Raw genomic sequence first — 21,056 nt, forward strand, 5'->3', positions numbered from 1 at the left:
CCAAGTGAACGAAACTTGTGTTTCGAGTGAACTTGGTGCGCATGCGCTGCTCCTCGTGGTCTCGTTGCTTGGCGCCGTTACAAGGCGTTGGCCAGTTGGCCAGTCGACTCTCACGCGGTGCTGGTAAAGAATCGGTTGACTGTACATTTAACGCCAAGAGCTAGCATACAAAAATGCAGGGCGCAAGAGAGCGCGTTACAAAGGTGCGAATAATAAACGATGAAAGGGCTGGAAAAGAGAACCGTAGAAAGCTATAGGCGCTAATGCGTTGCGTGGCGTGCCAACCGGCTCTCAGGGCAGAGTATTAGCGCGGGGAAGAGAAAGTTGTGAGTTAGTTTACTGTTAGTTTGTACTGCATCAGACTATCTATGTACTAATCTAACACCTGTGACGCTTAATAACGTGGAAGTGGGACGTGCATTCACTCTGTATAGATGGTTTATAAGCACGGAGTAGTCCCAAGTGTACGTTTTGGAGGCTGAATTAAGCCACTAGTGCAAATTCAGGTGGATTTCATTAACGTATTAATGTAGTGTCGCAATCGTTCGCCTTTCTATTTATGTTCATAGTACGTGCCAAAGAACAACTAGAAGCTAACGTTAACTCTGGATTCTTGCGTCGTCTGCGAAGGCTTGGCACTCTGCACTTGGGCGCTGCAGCAAAATTCAATGAATTACGGGGATTTACCTGCCAAAACCATCATTCGATTATGAGGCACGCCGTAGTGGGGGGCTCCGGAATAATTTGGACCCCCTTGGGTTCTTTAAATTGCATTTAAATCTAAGTACACGGGTGTTCTCGTGTTTCGCCCCCATCGCAATGCGGCCTCCGCGGCCGGGATTTCAATCCCATGACCTCGTGCCTAGCAGCCCAACACCAGAGCCACTAAGCACCCACCATAGAGAAATCACGGTGGGTGCTACCGCAAAATTCAATGGGGCCATCGCGACGACGTAGCAGCGACTGTATTCTGCAAGGGCGCCGAGAACGCCGAGCATGGCCGAGCTGCCAGAAATATGACGCCTCACGCTCCGAATCAACAGGCGTTTCCTAGATGCGCAGCATCTAGAGGCACAGCGCGTCGCCTATATTATAGATGGCCCAGATAAGAGAAAACGTCACGCGGCTGTCGGTCGGGCGCGCTGACCGACGCTTACCAACGTCGCCAGTTCGCAGTGCGTTGAACGGAAGCGTGCCGAGATCAGGCTCTGCGGGACATGGCAGGTGGAATAATGCTGCCGCAGTTCTTCACAGGAGTGAGTCCGCGGCACGAGTTCAAGCCACAGAGGCCACGAGGTGGAACTATCGAAAAGACGTAGAAGAGCGTACCGGAAGACCCATCGAAAGCAAGGTAAAATAATGGGCACAGACGTGACCCGTATACTCAGTCATAAGTTTGTGCAATGCGTCGGGGGAGTACTTTTCTAAAAGTTTTACGGTGACAGTTCTATGCATAGTGGTCTGCGAATGTCCGTCGTTTCCTTTACGCCGTCGTCGGCAGCCGACCTGTTGAGCTTTGCTGCCAACATGAAATCGAAAGTTAATACGCGTTACACGCTTTGGCTTCCATGCCAAGAAGGGGTTAATAAGAATGAGATATTTAGAGTTCTGTATGGAAGCCTAAACGCATAATAAAAAATAAGAAGGCTAATAAATTTTTGGTCAGCGTCCTCCAACCATATGTCGAAGAAAACCAAAACTTCGTCCGATACTGGCGATCGAGCTCATGTCCCTGCGGAACTGCGCAGGTGATATTTATAGAGGGACGTGCTATACGCTGAGCTGCTTCTTTCCATTTTTTTTTGTGGCGTTCGCGCTTGTTATTTCTGTCGTGTTTTGTGCGCCACTTAGACTTTGAGAATGGTGGCCTCTGCGCATTGATTTCGGAGGCCACAGCTCGCCGTACTCTTCACGGGATGTAGACAGCGTTGTGCGCGTAGCAAAGCAGACGTACTTGTTGAGAATATGGGCGCCTCTGTTATGGTCTTCAGCCGCTGTTGCGATAAGTGAGTGCAAAGCTACGCGAGTTGAAGCACCGGTCGCTTTAGCTTGGCATTGGGCCAGCCTTCCTGGTGCAGTGCCAAGCATTAAATATTGTTTTGCAGTGCCAGGAGGCTGTCGCTCGTAGGCAGTCACTGCGGCACTGTCACTCACCATGACAGTGCCCCACAATTCACCACCGCAAATTATCCTGCGCAATTTCTCCTAATTTGTGGTTTTCCCAAAACGAATGAGCTGCTTTTATGCCCTTGCCTCCCTATGTTTGAACGTATGTAGTCGAAGCCCGTAACGAACATAGCAGAACTACAAGTTCGGTTTCTACAAAGCTATCTTGCAGTGGGCGTAACCAGAGGAGGGGGGAGGGGGGGGGGGTCATACGCGCCATGGGCCCTCCCTCGCACTCGCCCCTACCACGCCCAAAATATTTCTGTTGGTATGAGGCCTGCTCAGTTCCCCTCCCCGCCACCGTCAAGTGCGTGCCTCCCTCCAGCAACCCTCCCCTCTCATCCCCTTCTCCTGGAAAAAATTTCTAGCTACGTCACTGCTATCTCGACATTTATGAACTCATCGCTAATTAGTCAGTAGAACACCAGCCCCGGCAATTTCAGCGTTCGAGCTATGGGGCATAAGATCGCCCTGATTCGTTGTCTTATTACCGCTGGCCATTGGTGATTATTTGCGAGATGGATCGTCTTTGGCATAGAGCGTAAGCCAGGTAGACACGGCTGTTCCATCGCTGTGAAGATGAAAATCCGGCACTCTGCTAAACGACGAAAGAATGAGCGATTCGTCGGAGGCGCAGAGTACCAAGCGGATATAATAAGAAACTCTTGCTTCTTTTTTCACGACGAGAACGCGATGCATGCGGTTTAATAAGGAGAGTGAACTGAGCAAGTTGGTTTTGATTCATGTTGAAAATTTGGCGCTAGAAAAGCGCTCGTGATGTGTTCTTCCTTTGTCCTCGTCTTTTCTAGCGCTAAATTTTCAACACGAAGCGTGCGGAATTCATCCTCTGAATGCACGATTTAGGGTGGTGCAATTAATGCACTCACGCGTGACGTCATTTTCTTTCATGATTCACGGGCTTCTTTCGGAACTGAAGGAAGATTTGCGCGCACGATAACGTCACGTGAACCACTCGACTTGTTGTTTCTAATCACGGTCTGCAATTTTTTCGACATGCCTTACGCCTTAAAGCGAATATTGTAACACGGCATTGACAAGTGGTAGCCGGCAGCCAGGCAGGTAAGCAGGCAAACCACTTGGTGGGAAACGCGCAATGAAAAGCTCTAGCCTTATGAATTTGCCAGGAAGGAAGGAAGGAAAAAGTAGAGAAGGAAAGGCAGGGAGGTTAACCAGTTTAGCGTAACCGGCTTGCTACCCTACACATGGGAGAGGGATGGGGGCGATGAAAGATGGGGAAGGGGGAGAGAGAGAGAGAGAGCACATAGCACAGCACACAAACATCGTCCGGTAGAGTCCATCAATCTGGCATTGTACGTGATAACACTGTCAGAGCCGCTTGTCCAATCCCGTCTCTTTCAAAAACTGAAGTAGTCCCTTCGTCGCCTTCACCTGCGATGTCTTCTGTCGGCGGCATGTGAAAATCGTGTCGAGGGACAATGGTCTAGTGTCAAGGTGCGCGAGAACGGATGCCAGGGACTGTCGCTGAACATTATATTCAGGACAGTCGCACAGAATGTGTTGCAGCGTCTCCTCGCAAAATGAATTTGCCAGTACACCTCGTCGAGGCAAGGAGCTGGTGCAAGGTACATATTTTACACCGTGGGCAAGGACCGCGTGGCACGTAATGCGGGATAGCGCCCGCGGGGATACGCTCGCTGTATCCCCGGGCCCTAAGGTAATTTCGTTTCTTGCAATGAACTGCATCGCGACTATCACTTGCATCAACGCGTTCAGTGCCTCAAGGTCCTCCCGCGACAACTTGGTGATAGAAAAAATGATGCTATCATGGTCGAAGCTAAACCGATGTCGGATCTCTTTATCGCGGAATACATCAAACGGACGAATAGTCTCTAAGTGCGCGCTGGCGTTGCAGGCGCATGACAATCAAACCACTGTGCGTAGCTCTAGAAGCAGTGGTAGCGATCTTGTAAAATAGTTCAGGAACTGACAAACAAGCGAAAGTATTAAGTTTGGTGGTGTCCAGCATGCATGAATGCTGTGGTGTCGTAGTAAATTAGATCAGAGTCAAAGAAAAAAAAAATAACTGAAGTTGACTGTTCTTTCTTTCTTTCTTTTCTTTGAGCACTGCTCCTTTATTTTATGCTCTGTGGCATGTGTTGTTGCAATGACAATTTCCTGAGCGTCAAAGTTAGCCGAGGTGTCTTTGCACAGACATCTCTATTTCTTAAGATTTTTCTTAAACTTACTTTTGTTACTTAACTTTCCTGATATAAAAAAACGGTTTTTTTCTTTTTTACGCCTAATTTGTTTTTCTGTTCATACTTTCTCCTTGTCGTTTGTCTTACTGCCCAATCTTGGCGCTCACCATATTCTCACTTCGCGGCACTTGTTGCACAATTGAATGTAATAATAATAATAATATATGGGGTTTTACGTGCCAAAACCACTTTCTGATTATGAGGCACGCCGTAGTGGGGGACTCCGGAAATTTTGACCACCTGGGGTTCTTTAACGTGCACCTAAATCTAAGTACACGGGTGTTTTCGCATTTCGCCCCCATCGAAATGCGGCCGCCGTGGCCGGGATTCGATCCCGCGACCTCGTGCTCAGCAGCCTAACACCATAGCCACTGAGCAACCGCGGCGGGTGCAATTGAATGTGACGGCACATCTAAATAGAAAAAAGTCCACTCTTTCTTTTTTTTCTTTTTTTTTGCTACGAAACACGCACTATCATACATAGAATGATTGAAAAAAAAAACAACAACAACAAGCTATTCAAGATTTTACGCAAGACGGCCGCAGTGCTTCGCAAAAGGTGTCGTAGCTCCCTGAGCACTGCATGGCCCCGACGAGGTCAACAGAGGCGTATCTATAAGGCAAAGTGTGAGGATGCCGATAAAGCCAGAAGGGGTTATTCGCCGCTACGGCGTAAGCCATTTCTACCAGACCACTTGGAGAGTGCCTCGCATACACTTCAGACCTGAGCTGGAAGCCCGGGGGTGGAGGTCATTTAGAAAACTCGTTCTAGAACTCACCTCTGGGAGAAAAGAAAGAAAAAAAAAACATTGTAAAGGAGAAAGAAGCCCTCGTAGGGAGACATGAAGCATATTGGGAAGAGGGCAAGAAAGTGAATTTTAGATGTGAAATGAGAGCAACGGGCTCGCATGCCTACGTTGAGGCATCACTGATGGCGCAAATGGCCAGCGGTGAACGCTGTGCTCTCAAGGACCGCCACTGAACCACACGTCAGCTGCGAGCAATGGCCGGATCGATCAGTCTCAACTCCCGACATCGCCCGGCATGGACTTCTCGCGTGGTGACACCGACAACAGGGTCGCCGTAGCAGTAACATCGTTAGGTAGAATTATACATTTTTCCATGCAGATCCTTTAGAAGTACTTGAAGGCTATACGTAAGCCACATAGACGCGGAAGGCACACACGTTTACGACTTCGCTTCTTGGGCAAGCATTACAAATATTTATCTACATATTTAATCAGGCAATAACAATTGGAAACATTGAATGGCAACTACCTGACAATCACAGTAGTGGTTTCGGTTATCTTTAAATGCTCTCCTTCGTGTAAAATTACAGCCGTCGTTCTACAATGGCGACGCATACGCTGTACAAATCGAACCAAGTATCCAGTTTCACGTGCTTTCTCACTGTGGCCGAACACATTCTGCTGTTGTATAAGTGGCGATAACGTGGAATCCACATGACCTGGTAGTTTGGTGGCGCCATTTGAAAAAAAAAAATATCATGAGACATCATGTCGCCCTGAGCAATCCTACCTCGTGTATGCGCCAATTCCGGCCGCCTTTCGCAAGAATGTCAGATTATTTCAGCGGATGGTTATAATATGTGACGCGCACCGAGTAATTGATCATAAGAACACACCGTAACAATAACTCATGAACAGTAACAAGTTGCATTGGTGTAATGAAGAGATCACATCAGCCACTGTCGCTCAATGATGATCTGATACTGCAGCTCACTGTGAGACGGCGTGTAATGCTGAGATGCGGTGGCAGCATCCTGCACCAGAAAAAATAAGAATATTTTAGAATAATAACACCCACCTATTTAAATTCAGATGCATTACATTGCTTAGCTTTCACCTGTACCCTAACCTAATCTTCAGCTGGTGCAGTGTTTTTGTTAGCAGTCCGCTGCGTTTCTTCCTGTAGCCAATAGGCAACTCACGGTTAGTGAATGCGACAAGGAATGTGGAATTTGGCTAGTGAAATGAGGTTACGCGCGTGAAACAACATTCAGAAAGCAGCACAAACGAGAGAGTTCCATTTTCTATACAGCGCACTAAATCCGGGTGGTAGTAAATGTTTCTGAAAAGGAGAGGTACGAAATGAATATAAATTAAATGGAGAGTGCGGTGCCAGAATTTTGTTGGTGATATTAAATTTTTTACGCGTGACGTTGAACATCCTCGGCCAGTGTTCACACGAGTACCGTCATCGCCGAGCCGTGGAAGAAGTCACCGCGCGTCCTTGAAACTTGTGGTCACGCTATGCCCAGCACACTTTAACGGATTGCTATAGAATACGCCCGCGAGCGTGAGGCCTCCTCTTTCGGAAAACAGCTCGATGACAGGCCCACGCCTGTCGTGGAACGATTTTTATGAGTGCAGCACGAAACGCGCTTTCGTCTAAGCGATGTGACGTGCAAACACCACTTCCATGAGTGACACGATACAAATAGCGAAAGTCTGTATTTTCTGAGCGAGATTTTGTTGTAAAGACCACGTGCGGACTATAGAATGAAGATATGTTGCCATCAAACCGGCAGACCTTCCTATCTTGTTTTGTTTTCTTTCTAACCCATCCCTTTTCCGGCGTAATTGATTGTATCAAGAAATGCACAGATTTTCCGCACTTGCGCTGGAACGTCTCATTCGCCAGCGCATAAAACCATTGTGAGCATTCACAGATATTCATAGTGACATTAAAGAACTACCGGAAGGCACTTTGACGCTATTCCCATGGGAGGTGAAAGCAAGGTAGGCCAGTCAGCGTGCAAATATTGGGCAGTACACGGACTAGGCTGAACTTCATCCTTTTGTGTTTAAATTTCTTGTACACTTTACTAATTAAATGCATTAAACAAAATATTTCATTGCTGTGGTTCTCACTCAATATGAGTCTGCGCAGTATACCTATTGCCTTGCTGCTGTGTTTAGAAAATATTGATTTCTTATAAAGCGCGAGAAATGTCACCAAAACAATGGCTCAAGGCACGAGCACGAAGGTGAGGCACATCCATGTACCATTCGTCGTTACCATAGTGACTGAACGATCGCAGCACCAGAGCTCCCTCTAGTGACTTTTGTAGGAAACTCTGTGCGCATTGCGCCAATTGTCCTTGGGAGCCATAGCTCCAAGACATGAAGTTCAACTTGGACGGAAGTGCTATGGACGGAAGTGTTGGGCAGGGGCAACTTAGAAGTTTCCGTAGGATCGAGTGCTAACTAGAATGATAGATGCTGCCAGAAACCGCAGCTCAAAATCATTATTTTAGTTAATTACGACAGGTCCCGGAGTCTAAAAAACCACGCGATATAACAAGAAAGCGAAGGTGACACATTGCAAGTCAAACATCGGGCAATTTAAAAAAATCTGAATTATTCAGTCAGAACACCGCAGTTCAAAAAAAAAAAAAAGAAAAAAAGAAAGACAATAATGGAACAATTCGTATACCCTGCATACAATCTAACATGCAGCAAAGGAATATATTCTGCATGGCATCTAACTACAAGGGACTTCCATCAAACGTGACCTTATTCTGCGTTTATTCTGCGTTGATTTATTCGACCTTATTCTGCGTTATTAGACAAATAATAAGTCATGAAATAAAACGTGCGCAAATAATGTGGACTCACGGGTGTCTCTAAAGCAGAAAGGCCTACCAATATGGTTATGGCAAAGCGTGCAGTCGGAAAAGATGGCACTTTGACCTATTTGGAGGAAATAAGGGAATGGAGGTGTATTGTTGGAGGGCTTGCCAGCATGAGCGGTGCCTGCAACCCGCGCGGTAGCTTGAACTCCCTGGCGAACACCGAGAGAGAGCCATAGGTGGTCACGATGGTCCTGTCGACCACCCACCGATTTATTCCACTTCTCGTCACCGGTGGTCTCTTCTGGCCAATATATCTTTTGCGTGTCCTATCATGGGTCTTGCATTCCCAAACGAGATGCTTCGCGGTAAGCTGCGCGGCTCACCGCACTCAGATTAGGTGTAACAGCATAGCTGGTCACTTGATGTTGACTGACCGTCAGTTTTCTTGTAGAGCGCTGAAGCTTCCTGCTGATGTAAGACTGCATAATAGACGACTTGATTATGCAGTTCCATTTCCCCTTTTTCTTACTCCCAGTGAAGGGAAGCAAACCAGAAGCTCGCCTGACTGACCTCCCTGCCTTTCCAATGCTTGTTTTCTCTTTCTCTTTCTCCTTATAGAGGTGCTTTGTCTTAATATGTGACATAGGTGTCACATATCAACGACACAAAAAAAGCTTGCATGTTACTTATGAGCGTCGCAAAAAGCCCATGTAGTATCGAAAAAACTGCTTACGTGCGAATGACAAAAAAAAAAAAGCGATTCATCTAGGTATAATGTGTCTAGGTGTCTAGATAAAAAAGTGTGTGATCCTACGATCCTAGTCGGAGGTGTACCTTCATCGATATATCCAAGAATGTGATTTTCTCCGGTTGTCTCATCAACTGCTTCGCACTGCATTGTTTCAAGAGCGCGCGTAAGGTTTTAGGGATTAAACTTACAAATTGCCAAATGCCTCTTCAGACAGCTGGTCACGTCTTAAAGCTTTACATGTGGAATTGAAAGGAGATAGAAGGTGCCTTATCAGAAAAAAAAAGGAATTCGAACTCGGTAATCCCGGCCATGTTGTAAAGCATCCCCGCTTATCTCATAGCATACGCTGAAGGCTTGACATGCTGCTCAACATCCTGCTGTACTATTTTTGAGCACTTGCCATGTCGATGTTTTCGCAACGTGCCTTTGCTGTAGTTCTTGATTTCTGACTTGGGACTCTACGTGTCCTTTCCGTATTGTATTTTTCTATTCACCGGAGTTTCAACGTCGCATAATGTGGGAATGAAATTATTTGTATAGCATGGAGGCCTGTTTCATGCAGGTACTGCAACAGGGACTTATGGAATGTATTGTTCATGCGTAATCGTTCACAGTTATCACGTTGAGGAGCCCTTAACTTCACATCTTTAGGTTGAGTTTTGTAATAGCTACTTCATTTCTTGTACAGCGATGTGTCATGCGAACCGTTGCTGTAATCTACACAACTACATTCATAGTGCTCATGCCACTTTTGTGAAAACAGTTGCTGGCGCAGGAAATAAATAAATAAATAAATAAATAAATAAATAAATAAGAATAGCGAATAAACCGTCACCGTAGGAGAGTACTTCGCAATATCTAATTTGCTTTAACTATTTTCTATTCTTTCTTTTTGCTTGCGTTTGCGTCGTTTGTGCTATCTAATATTCCGACTCCTGCTATAGACTTACAAAAACCTTTAACGGTAATTCCGTGGGTGTCGTCACGTTTGATCATGTGGTGACGCGTCCATTGCTTGCCTCAGCTGCCTCCGTTACCTCGGTGTTTATAATGGATGTGCATCACGCAGCTACGGTTCAGCAAACCTTTGTTTCCGCGCATATCGCAGACGGTGATCGGGTGGTCGGCACGAAGCTGTGGCCACAGCTTCAGATGTCACGTAAGCGCTCTTAGAGATCACGTCTTGTCCAAATGGTGCGAGAAGCGTATGCAGTGCTTTTACAAGAAGGGGGCGAGGAGTGTATTCCAAGCGATTCAAAAGCAGGATCAGTGTGCTTTGCTCTTCGTTCTTCATTTGTCAATCACTTTGAAGCGGCGGCTTGTCATGTCTCTGACCCAGTAACGCTCCTCTGTGCGGTTATTATTTTATTGTTTATTTCGTGTCTAATCGCTCATGGCCCTGATCAGTTGCGGTAGATTTGTTCTTGTCGCGCACAATTAAGGCTTGGAAGGTAGATGTCCTGTACTTTGTAACCGCACGTAGCAATGACGTATTAGCGCCAATCACTCGTTTACTCTGATGACGTCGCGAAACGTTCAACTTGAAACATGTGTCTGCTGTCGGTGTAGTCCGTCACCCATGCTTCGGCTAATTGGTTCAAGATTGCGCCCATGAACCTATTGCTGATATTTCTTTCGTCATCATCATCATCATCATCATCATCATCATCATCATCATCATCATCCTGGTTACGCCCACTGCAGGGCAAAGGCCTCTCCCATACTTCTCCAACTGCCCCGGTCATGTACTAATTGTGGCCATGTTGTCCCTGCAAACTTCTTTCGTAACATCTCCTTACTATTATCTTTTATTCCCCTTACCCCCTTTCCCCAGCAGAGGGTAGCCAGCCGGTCTGAGAACTGGCTAGTCTCCCTGTCTTTCTATCTATTCCTGCTTCCTTCCTTCCTTTTCGATACGTGGACGATATAGTGGGCGTAAGCTTGAGTTGGAGTGGGTTTCCTTAGATAGCGTGCGAGAAACTTACGGTGCCAGGAAAGTGCGCTACTCCCTTTACCACTATGTACCGAGCGGTACTCACTCTTGTCAACGCTCTGGGGTTGAAGTCCTTTCTTTGGAGGTTAGCGATGCAATGCTGTCAGATGAGTGAACTTTTTTTATTCTGAAGGAAAGATGTGCATCGCGAAGGGCCGGCAACGCAGGCAGACCTTGCGCAGCACTGGTCCGTGAACGTGGCAGCACAGATTGATTTCGTTTCTTGATATTGCAGTCACTATTTTTTCAGCCAACGACTGCCCCCGTCGTCCCTCAACAGTTCCACATTTTGCAGCATGAATGAAGCGCAGTGCGTTAGCGATCACCCACATTAATAGAGTAAATCGTTTCCCAGGTAATGCGTAATGCTTTCCCACTCACGCTTTCGCCTGAATCAACGTGCGATGCGCCACCGAAAGCACCATTTCGTTCCTCTAGATCCATGAAAATAGTCCACACTTGGGATGCAGTATGCATAAATAATAATAATAATAATAATAATAATAATAATAATAATAATAATAATAATAATAATAATAATAATAATAACAACAGTAATAATAATAATAATAACAACAGTAATAATAATAATAATAACAACAGTAATAATAATAATAATACCAAACGGAAGATCCTCTTTTTTTGCACGCGAAGACTAATCATTGCAGGATATAGATGCGCTTATCTTTCCGGTATATATTGCAGCTAACAAAACACATTTGTTACCCCCCTTTTTTGCTAACGTTGCGAGATGGAATGTGCGCTGCTTGCTGGTCTTAATTTGAGCCACGAAACATTAATCATGCTGGGGCAAGTGAATTTTGCTTGTTTCCATTAAGTCTCGGGCTCCTCACATGCAGTGAGAATTAAATATTGATCTTCACCGGGCGCTGTACACTTTTGAAGTGCGAAGTGTTACATAATCATTCATTTTGATTTTTCAGTAAACGCGAGTGTAATCGATACTTTCGAGTGGTGAAGGCACCACAGTAAGGATGGTGGGGCCCACGCAGAATCAATTACACATTCAGTGTTGAATGTGTAACCTATCCTGAATCAAATTCCAGAAAACATTACGCCCCTGTTTCACTTCACGAAGTTTGCGTTCGAAATGGCAACTTTATCGCTTATTTCTCTGGATATCTAGATTATTCTATTGGCTGCTCTCGGCTCACTCGGCCAATGTGTGCAGATAGCATTTATCGAACGCCGTGATAGAACTGACTTTGTTAAAATTTTAGAACTACTTTCAACTGCTAGCTGTTCTTTTTATTTTTCCTAAGTCAGTTAAAATTCGTCTTGCAACTTCGTTAGCATTTCGATATCGATATGCGGGAATCAATAAAATAATCAGAACGAAGCTGATAATGAAAAGGCCTCTTGCATATTTATGACACTAACAATAAGTTAGAAGTTTAGGTATAACCATGATGAAATATTTTTTCATACGAGAGATGATCCTCATACGACATACTAAAGTTTTCTCGCGCATGCTGGATTTCTAGTTTACCTATCGCAGATGTGAACAACGACACCATGCGGTATTTCTCTCCAACGTGGCAAATTTTAGATTTTGATTTAGTTAGTAATAATTGCCTAAAGCTTTTTGACCATGCACCTTCAGTTTCAGTGACCTCGTAACCGCTGACCACATTGAGTGCCCCATTTACAATGAAGCACGTAGGTTTAAAAACTAAGCATTTTCGAATATGGAATATTCTCTTCATACTGGTGGTCCTAGAAGAGATATGGACAATTCCTTGGGTATCGATCACCTGGCAAATACTGCGCCACATGGCCGTCACGAGATCATGTCTTTGGAATCTGGTTCCATTTCCTTGCGCCAGTAACACTTTATTATCCCGGACAGTATTTAGGAATGCTATTTTCTCCCACTCGTCAACGTAGTTACGTATTGTTTGAACAGCAATATTGTACTCTTCTTACCAGTGAGAACGCGTTGCTTCGCTGCAGGCCGAGATAGAGACAGGGACATTAATAAAAAAAAAAAAAAAGAAAAAAAATAACTTGGAGAGATCGGCCTGAGTGAGTTTCCTCTGGCTTGCTACTCCGTGCTAGAAAGAGGGCTTGGGGGAGCGACATAGATAGGATGTGTCGAGGAAGGAGGAGGGGGGGGGGGGTACGATGAAGTTGACGATCAGAGCTGCACAGTGTACTGTTCCTGTGCGACGTGCTCGTGCACGGTATTTTGCGTGCGCCCGCAGCTTTTAAAAAGCTGCGTAGCGTCTGCTGGGGGCTGCGCGGCCTTTGCGGGACGTCCTCATGTATTCTCGCGTATCCACGAGAGCGCACTTTCGGATATTGCTCCGACCGAAAATATGAGTCCGGCTTGTGGTTTGACTTCGCGGCGGCTGATATTGGCTACACAGTTTTAGAAGCTGACACATGGCGGCGCTGGGCAGGACACTACCGGCTCCTGCGCGTGCCACTTAGCAATCCCCTTCTCAACATTTGCGTCCTGCCGACTATTGTCGTTTCATGCGTGCGCACTTCGCTAGGTACGCACGACCTCGCGCGCTGCGTACGTGGGTGGTCGCGGACGCCCAACTAAAACTGCCTAAAAGCAGCTGCACTAGATCCTCTGACCTGGTCCACAGAGCCATCAGTGAAGATTTGAAGATGACGTGCATATTCAGTCTCAAGCTGTTACAGTACGAGGGAACGCGTTGCCGCCAAAGAAGAACTCCGCTTAGCGTGAACGTGAGGAATTGTCAACGAACAATCGAGGCTCGCGAATGAAATGACCAAAGTGGTTGCAACCTCTTAGTTCGACCTCTAGCGTCAAGACTCGGGTAGTCAAGAGTATTAAGGGCCAAGTACGCTCGGGACTCAGATCTCTTTCGATGGCACAGTAGAAGGACTCGCTCGGCTACCGTCTGTTTGAGGCGGCCAATTTGCATCAATAACCTTTGTTAAGCGACTAGGCTAAGATGTCTCGATAGAGACTCATAAAGTACTGCATTGTTAGGAGCAGTCTGTGGAACGCCAAGAGCCCTCCTTGGGCCTTTGTGCAAAACCTCAAGTCGTTCCAGCTGTGGTATTGAGGGGGAAATTAAAGGGAGCTGGTACATTATTCGACTCGTCACCAGTGCATCGTGCAGCCTGATCATTGAAGAAGCGTGATTTTCCCATTGCTCACTTGCAACTCTACGGATCACATTGAGACGCGAAGATATCTATGTCGCAACCGAGTCCACAGCTCGTCGCCACTGTAGATGGTAGTCAATAATGACGCCCAAAAAGCGCTTGTGTTTCAATTGTCGAAGGCAAGATTGATCAAGGTCTATCTTCAGCCGCGCATACCTTCTTCCTCTACCTGGAAACATGATGAAGCCAGATTTTTCCACCGAGAGAGTCAACCCAAAACCTTGAAGGTAATTTTGAACTGAAAGTAATGCCTGTCGAGCTATCAGAGCTAAATGCTTGTCTTGATATCCGGTTAACCAAAGACAAATGTCGTCCGCATATATCGACATATGGACATGCCTGCAATGTTTTTGCACTTCAGCGGGAAGACCAGCCATTACAACCAAAAAGAGCGTTGGGGAAAGGACACTTCTCTGAGGTACACCTCGCGATACCGCCCTTTCGGTGTTTATGGTACTTCATAACCACACTTGAATTTTACGTTCACTGATAAATGAGTGAATGAATCACAGAAGATAGCCCTGTACGCCTATGGCCTGCAAACTATTTAGTATTGAGCTCTGAAGGACGCTATCATAAGCCATTGATACGTCTAGGAAAATAACTAGTGTTGAAAGGCCTAAAGCTCTGTGATGTTCAATGTGGCTTATAAAGTCCAAGACGCTATCTTGCGCGCTTAAACCTGTGCGGAATTCAGTCATACATGCTGGAAGAGCCCTTCTATCTTCGAGCCACCAAGATAAAAGCTTACTTGCCAGCTTCTCCATGAGCTTAGCCACACACGACGTCAGTGATATAGGACGATACGAGGCCAAGTCTGTCATTTCTTTGCCGGGATTCAGCACTGGGACAACATAATCCACCTTTCATGAAGGAGAAACGTCGCCATTCTCCCACACTCGATGAAATAGCTCCTTGAAGACGACCTTCAATAGGCTTAACTCTGCCATTCGACGCCACACGAGCAAGCTCTGTAGGTCGCAGTGGGCGTCCTTTTGCATAGCTCGACTGTTTTCTCACGGATGACGAGAATTTGGCGAGTCATTGGCAGTCTTGCTGGGGATTCTCGTGCTAGTAAGCCTTTCGAAGCGCTTGCACTGCGCAAGCAGAAACCTCTCGCGTGCTTGGCAGAGGAAGTTGCAGATGCATTTGTACGTGCACGTTCAGAATTTCATCACTGCGCTCTGCCTGCATCATCTACGTATATTATGGACGCTCCGTTCACACTTCGAGAGCTACAGACAGCACTCTAGGGAGCTCTCGTTTGTTGCTGTACTCCGTCCTATACATAGAAGTAAATGCTGTGGAAGCAAGAGAGACTTCTTGCGGTGGGGGGCTTCGTTTGCACTTGGAGATATTTCGATGTTTTTTTACCACAATTGTGCGCAACTTCTTTTTATATAGGTTCAGTATTGAATGAAACGACTTTCAATCCTTAGAAACTAACGCACTTTGGCATGTGGCTGCTAATGCGTTGTTTTAGATCATTTTTATTTTTGTCGTTTGTTTCGGGCTCTTTTTATTTGGACCCCGTTGCGAGGACCCTGACGTGCATGCTCGCGCGAGCGAACGCTGTTGGCGCGCAGGGAAGCATAGACGAAGCTCGCGGAGTTATACCTTTGCTTGACCGAACTTCTTGCGTAGCTTCCACAGCGTCGACTACTATGTATGGAACGGAGAATATAGCTTGTTTGCATAGACGGCTCACCTCCTCCTCCGATTGTGCACCGACGCTGCCGCCTCTTTGTGTGACATGCTGGGCTTGCTCACTTTGTTTATAGTTTCACCTCTCGTATTTTTTTTGAGGGGGGGGGGGGGCAATCCTTAGCATTCGCCTCATATGGTCCATCACAGTTTGAGCACCTCGATTCTTTCGCTGTGGATAAAGACATGACCGCTTGCACTGCGGAGGCATGCCGTCTGGTCTCTGGAAACAGATCTGATATGGCCAAAGGTTAGGCGCTTGCGATATAGGAGAGGTCGGGGCACATAGACTCACTGGGTGTCCGTGATCAGCTAGATTGTCTCCCTCGAAAAGAAGCACAACGCTCGTCAAGCGACCAAAGCGATGAAATTGGAGAACCTTCACTACAGTTGAGAAAAGAATCCTTCGAAATTCCTTGCTGCCGCAGTGAACGGCGACATCGGAAATGACGCCTGCCCAAGTGCGACCAGCGCGCTCAATGAAGGAGTGCTCTGTGTCCTAGTACGCGCACGGCTTTCAGATTTTCCAAGGTGGCCTGCGTCGATACTTCTACCGTAACTTTATTACTGCTGTTAAAACGTATTACTGCTGTTAAAACGTCACCAAAATAGGTGTTCAGAAACTGCCTGCGTACGGAATTTAATTTTTGTTCAGATGTCGAGATGCACATAGGCATTCATGTATGTCGGAGTAGGCTGTCCAGTGGGGCCTTCCTCACTGACATCATTTGTTCTCGTGCAGTATGTCCTCTTCAGTCGTTTGCCTTACAAAAACAAACGCATAGAAAGAAAGCGTTGCGCGAGCTGCAGCGAAGGCGAAGCGAAGCGTTTTGGCTTAGTCGTTGTCAGAGTCCATGGGGTGGCTGTTAGAAAAACGGGAGCCTGACACCTCCTTGCCGACGGGGTAAGCCTTGTGCTATAACAGTGAGGACCATGTGCAAAGAGATAGGCTCGACGCCAGAGTTAGGGTACCGCCTCTCATTGCTTCGGATGACTTCTCGCCCATGAAGCACAATTCAGTCTCAGTTGTAAAGAAAACTACAAGAGCGAGGCAAGAAGCTACGTTGTTATTGTTGACGCCTGGAAACATCACCCGTACGTTTGTTTGTTTGCCTTCTGTTACCGTACGTTTGTAGATGTAGATCGTTGTGTTATACTCTTCCTCACTTCACTTCCTCTTCGTCTTCACTGCAGCTCGCGTAAGGCTTTCTTTCTATGCGTTCGTTTTTGCATATAAATTTTTAGAGCTGGTTTACATTTAAAGCGAAGCTTTCTTTGCCTACCCCATCGCCCCTTCCCGAGTTATGTCACGTTCTGTTCAGCCAATAAAATAAAAGCACGTAGAGAGAGCTTCAATGTAGACAAATTGCAGTCCACACCCGCCACTCGTGGCACTGATCATGGCTTTTGTGTAGTTATGAACGGATGCACATGTTTGATGAAGTCTATAAAACGAAAACAATATAAATTATTTATAAATCTAATATGCAGGGTGTCCCAGCTAACTTTAGCTAGAGTTTCAAAATGTGTGAATGCGAGGTAGCTACACAGAACCAAAGGTAATGTTGTTTGCTGTCTCATCAAGATATTCAAATTTTCCCCCATTTCATCTAATTAGATAATTAGTCTTAATTAATAAACCACTTATATATTATAATTAGATTAAATGTATCAATGAGAAAATTGTAAAGCGACATAAAGAACTCCCGATACAGTTTTCTGTTTCTGTATACGTGCTACATAAAAATGTTTTTCCCAGCGTGAACGAAGCCCGCGAATACACGCAAAGTGCCTCGAACGGACATTCGCTCGGCAATTTTGCGTGCATTTGTGGGCTTCTTTCACGTTCGGAAAAATACTTTTATGTAGCACGTATTGTTGATTCATTAGGAATTAAGACTAATTATCTAATTAGGCGGAATGAAAAAAATAGTTTATCTCCAAGTGACGGCAAACAACATTACCTTGGTTCTGTCCATTCTACCTGGCATTCGCATATTTTTAAACTCTGGCTAAAGTTAGCTGTGGCACCCATTATAGTTCTGTGCTATTGCCACTTGTAGGCAAAAGTGTTCAATTTTTTATGCTACTGAGAATAGGCAATAACTTCACCTAACAGAGTCCTCTACTCTGCTTCGGCAATGAGAAGTTAAACGTCAAACCGAAAATTTCATGGAGACCTGCTGAACGTTGAGCAGTCGGAGGCAACAGAAAGCGAACGCTACCTGTACCACACAACCACTTTCGCTTCGTCGCTCTTGAGCAACTGTGGCGTCCACTTTGTCCGGATCTTCTGAATTCTTCCACTACCATTTTGCCATCACAAGCGCGCTTGCTTTCCTGGTTCATCACATTACTTCAGCAGCGGCATCCTTGTTATGCTCTTCGTTAGGGTGCTGTCGTACTGTGAAGCAAGCAGGCCAATGTGGTCAGGAAACGAGAGGCTTTCATCCGCTCTTTCGCAATAAATATAAAAGTATGTAAAGAGAACGTGTTGCTTAGTAATTTGTCTGCTTTGGCCCTTGCGTTACCGATGACAACATATTTCTTAAGTAAGTGTCGGCTAACTCGGTGTCGGGTGTCATAGCCTCTTCAGGATTGCAAATTGCGGCATGTACGAAGATCCCGTAGATACTCCTGTAGGCGGGAAAAATAACCTACGACAACCGCTGGACGGAACAGCTTCAATCTTTACAGTATAGCAGGTTCATGCCTGCCAAAACGCGCCTGGAGAGGAAATAGCGCACCGAAGCAAAACGCTAAAGAAAATAAAGCACGACTATGGGCATCTACATAAAACGTCAGCTCCAGGCTCCGCCATTCGAGTTGCTTATACCTTACGGCCAAGAGGCCTAATGAAGTGCTCGCTTCTTTAACTAAGCCCTATGGGCACCAGAAAGTTACGAATACCGCGTGTTATTGTGTGGATAATTTTTATGGCCCACGGAGATTTGGTGTATATGTAAGCATACTTCAGCTTCGCCTGCCTTTCAGTTTTTTCTAGATTTTTTTTCCTATGCTCACTTCTTCACTCAATGCATGTTTGCATCGAGTTAGTTAAAACAAATAAACATTTCTCATTTCTAATGCGCGAACTTCTCGGCAACTTATTCGCTCCAAAACAAGTACTCGTTACTGTATCTATACTGTGGCGACTTTATATATAGACCTGACTATTAACCGCTGAACCTGATTAGAGAGCTTCGATTACTACACAAATATTTAGAGCAGTAGAGAGGTCCGCGCATTTGTCTACACCTGACGAAGTTGCAAATTGATTGTGCCCTTTTGCTGGTGAATATAATAATTAAAAACTGGAGTTATAGTTACGAGGGGGGGGGGGGGTCGAGATTAATTTTCACCGCCTGGGTTTCCTTAACGTGTAGCCAATGCGCGTTTTTCATTCCGCCCCCGTGGAAATGCGGTCGCTGAGGTTGGAATCCAACCGGTGACCTCGAGCTCAGCAGCGCAACGCCATAATCACGGGGCTACGGTGCGACGTCTTTTCTGATGAGCACGAGGTCGAGGTTTCGCTCCGGATTGCTTTCCAATGGGTGTACGACGGAAACAAAGTTTGTGTACCACACTTAAGGTGCCCGTTATAGAAAACTAGATGATCATCGTGCAGTTTCACTATGCAGTTTCAGGACATTAAACCCACCGATTGAATTAAACGTACAACGGTCTACAGTGCTCGAAGAAAACGCCGGAGAGCAAAACAGAGGTAATACTCCAGAAGCTCTGAGTTTCGACCTATAGTATGAATTGGCTGTCATATCCGTTTGATTATCAATGTTCATGAGTGCTGTCTCTCTTGCCAAGAACAACGCAGAAATTCCGCCTATTCCCCATTTCTTTTAATTGCCCCCTCCACTGCTCAAGTGCTCTGTGGATTTATGTGGATTTAAGGTCTATATTACGTTAGAGTATCCCACCGATCAAAGGAAGGAAAATTGTAAGAGGCACCTGAATCCACAGCTTTTCAGGACAAAATGTAACACGAGCACGTACAAGCGCACATAGTCAACTTGAACGAAGAACGTGCATCGATGCGAAGTGTTAAGAGCTAGACGTTCAAAATGCTTTGTGTCTGTTGATATATTGTACAAGATAAATTGCCTTTACAGATAATGTGAAAGGCAGCACAAATAAAGAATATCAGGCAAATCAAAAAGCTACACTCAGCCTCCTGAAAATGTGGCAATGCTCTACAATATAGAGCCGTTCGCTTATTTTTTTAATGGATAACTTGCTCGTTAATTTATTAGCATATGTAAGGCAAGGGAGCAAAGGAAGAAAAACTTACCGCACAATAAGAGTAGGTCTCTTTAGCTGCGTGATGGACAGTAAGTAATAAAATACTAACAGTTTTTTCAAGCACAATAAAAGAACTTGAATGAAGCAAAAGCAAAATGACTAAAACAAAGCCATATCAGTCCCGAAAAGTATCGGAATTTATAAGCAAAGTTTACCCTTGCTAGCTTAAGACACCCTAGTGTTTGCGTTCTGTCACCGAATTCACTGCTCCGTCTAAAATCACGTTGCGAAAATGGTTGCTTCGACGAGGTGAAGTAAGCGAGTACAATAAAAGGCTAGGAGCAAACAGGTCAACCTCCTTAAAAACAGGTCTGCGGAACGAATTTATTCAAAGCCTGAAAGCAAAATTCTGAGTTCGTTTTTCTAATTATATTCATTGAACTATGCAACGCATAAACCGATTGTTATATGTACAGCGTCTGCTAGAAGGGCAGCTCGAAAACCCCGTGGACGAAGGGAAACGTAACGGGAACACTCTTGGTTTCCTTGCACACTCAATCGCGATGGATGGAGTGCACCCCATCGTGAGGTACGAAGACATCCTATTGAGACAGTCTGGACGAGGTTAGGGGGAAATCTTTTGGTTTCCGTCGTCTCTTAGCAGTCTTGAGTCGCTTTTCTTTCATGCGTCTTTCATTCTTGTCCTTGTCTGAATTAAACAACTTGTTCTTATTGTAACATTTTGATGTTATTTACCTTCCTTCAAGGACGAGATTCCGGACTCACTTGTATCCCAGCGAGTTCGTCGCACCCGAGGGTGGACAATCAGCAACATTTCAACAGTGGTGGCAGCGTTGCGCTTGATTGGGGAGTGGACTGTTTTGCGGTCGTAGCCGAAGTCGAATGTGCGCAGAGGTGGATTGCTCCTGGATGCGGGGCTGGGTCATTCGTGGCCGGTTGTCGGATTGCGAAAGGTCTTGTGCAAGGGCGATTAGGTACGCGATTGTGGATAAAGGCGGGTGGGGGTCAGTTGAACGCTTGCCTCAGCACATGCCGAATAGCTTCCATTTCAGCTCAGAGCGTTGAACGGCTTATCGTGGTGCGTAATATCTCCTATTTTTGTACTACTATTGAATGTGCATTTAGGGGATGCTGACACCTTGGTCGATAACCACGGTA

The 21,056-nt window shown here is 45.7% G+C and overlaps 1 protein-coding gene across 4 annotated transcripts in view; it reads left to right on the forward strand.

Annotated features, from left to right (window-relative positions):
* Nucleotides 1-1,119: 1,119 nt before the first annotated feature.
* The window catches only part of LOC129383766 (uncharacterized), a 644,189-nt gene continuing 624,252 nt past the window's right edge, over nucleotides 1,120-21,056 (forward strand). For all 4 annotated transcript variants that reach the window (XR_008611637.2, XR_011890258.1, XR_008611638.2 and 1 more), the window contains exon 1: nucleotides 1,120-1,351. The gene's annotated coding sequence lies outside the window, so the exon portion shown is untranslated. The remainder of the gene's footprint in view (nucleotides 1,352-21,056) is intronic.

Source organism: Dermacentor andersoni, chromosome 9 (genome assembly GCF_023375885.2).
Source record: "Dermacentor andersoni chromosome 9, qqDerAnde1_hic_scaffold, whole genome shotgun sequence".
In the NCBI taxonomy this organism is placed as follows: Eukaryota; Metazoa; Arthropoda; class Arachnida; order Ixodida; family Ixodidae; genus Dermacentor; species Dermacentor andersoni.